This window comes from Malurus melanocephalus, unplaced genomic scaffold (genome assembly GCF_030028575.1).
Source record: "Malurus melanocephalus ecotype Western Australia unplaced genomic scaffold, MMel_1.1 scaffold_369, whole genome shotgun sequence".
Classification (NCBI taxonomy): domain Eukaryota; kingdom Metazoa; phylum Chordata; class Aves; order Passeriformes; family Maluridae; genus Malurus; species Malurus melanocephalus.
The window spans coordinates 589,826-591,799 of record NW_026623601.1 but is presented as its reverse complement, the minus strand read 5'-3'; positions in this window follow the sequence as shown (position 1 = coordinate 591,799).

Below are 1,974 nucleotides of genomic sequence, written 5' to 3'. Positions count from 1 at the left end.
CCAAAGCACTGGGGAAGCAGCCACCACAGCCTGTTGCTGCAGAGGGGGAGGGCAGGACCGTGGCTGGGTAAAAATGTTTTCAAGGATTTTTGGGAATGGAGTGTCCAAAGGGATGGGTCGGCACTCAGATTTCACTTCTTTAAAATGTCTGGACTCTGCCTCAGATGGATTTGTGCTCTTCCCTCTTCCCAGATTTACCCTCGTGGAGGTGAGCCAGTCCAGCTGAAGGGACGGATTTGGGATCTGCCAGCCTTGGAGTTCCCTTCATCTCCTGGAGAGCCCCACAACTCCCTGGATTTGCACCGAGGCCCTGTTTGGTGAAAAAACATGCAGGAGCAGCGTTTCCGTCCGCCAGGGAGGAATTTAATTAAAAGGAATTAAGAGGGATGGTTTATGCCTTCATTTAATGTGATGAAAAAAGGGATTGGCTCCCACCCTGCTCCTGCCCAAACCCACAGAGCCAGGGAGGGGAATAGGCAGAGAAATCTCCCCCAGATTTATGATTTGTGAGGCGGAGGTTTTGGGGTTTTATGTCCTGCTGGTCCCACAGACCAGGAATGGGCTGGGAATGGGAGGGTTTGGCTGCTCTCTGCAGCTCAAGTGCAAGGTGGGCTTTGTCCTCCCTGTTTTCCCTTTTTTTGGGCATTTTTTTGGTCAGTGAGGAGCATCAGAGATGAGGGAGTGGGGAGGGTGTGGCTGTGGGGACATGGGTGTCGCAGGGGGATGGGTGTCACAGGGATGGGTGTCATAGGCCACCACCCAGCCCAGCTCCAGCCACAAAATTTCACACAATCCCAGAAAATTTGGTTTGGAAGAGACCCTAAATCCCAGGGACACCTCCCACTGTCCCAGGCTGCTCCAAACCCCAATGTCCAGCCTGGCCTTGGTCACTCCCAGGGATCCAGGGACACTCAGTGCCGGCAGCTTGATCTCATCACACCCTCCTAAAGGCACACCAGCATCCCTTAACCGTTTGCAGGATGCTTTATTATTAATTTGATTTCATTTAATTTGAATTCAATTTGATGGAGAGATGGCAGAAGGAAAAGAAAGACCCCGAGATGCTCYTTTCTCCAACAGGGATGGTTCTTTTGCTGCGAAAACTCTGTGTGGATGAGGTGGGATGAGGAGAGTGGAGCAGGATGGATAACTTCTGATGGGCTCAGCAATCCTGAAGGGATTCTAGAGGAATTCCAGGAGCAATTCCAGGAGCAATTCGAGGCCACCCAGCCCAGCTTKGTGCTGCTCAGGAAGGAAGGGAAGGTGCTGCCGAGATCACAGAAGCATCACCAAAGGGCCGGTTTTACATTCAGCTCTGCYGGGCCATAAATGGGACCTCCCATTAATGGGATCCTTGTTTTTGGGGCAGGGGCCTCTCACATCCCAATARTGCCCTATTGTGCCAGCCCTAAACGTGAAGCTGGAGCTGTGGGGAGTGTGGGTTTTATTCCAGTGTCACTTTCTCAGGTGTCAGAGCCATGTTTGCTCTCCGTGTGCGATTGCAGGGACCACCCTGAGGCACCCAGMTGCTTCCAGAGGTGGGAAACGGGGCTGAAACCCCACAGCAGCTGCTGCCAGCCAGGCTCCTTCTGAACCCAAAGCGCTGTGGGATTCCGTGAGCAGCAGGTGAAGCTCAGTTTTGGGGGATGAACATGCCCACGCTGTGTCTGTGCCCTGAAGGGTGCCTGRCTCCATTTCTGTGCTGGCACACTTTGCACACACACATTGTTTTCCTGTACCACAGATTTTTTTTTCCATTTTCCTGCACACCCAGATTGTTTCCCTGTTTTCCTGCACATACAGTTTTCCCATTCTCCTGCACACCCAGATTGTTTCCCTATTTTCCTGCACACCCAGATTGTTTTCCATTTTCCTCCACAGTTTCCCTTTTTTCTTCCAGTTTGCCTGTTTTCCTCCACAACACAGTTTTCCTGTTTGTTTTTGGGTTTGTTTCTCTTTTTTGTGGTTTTTTTT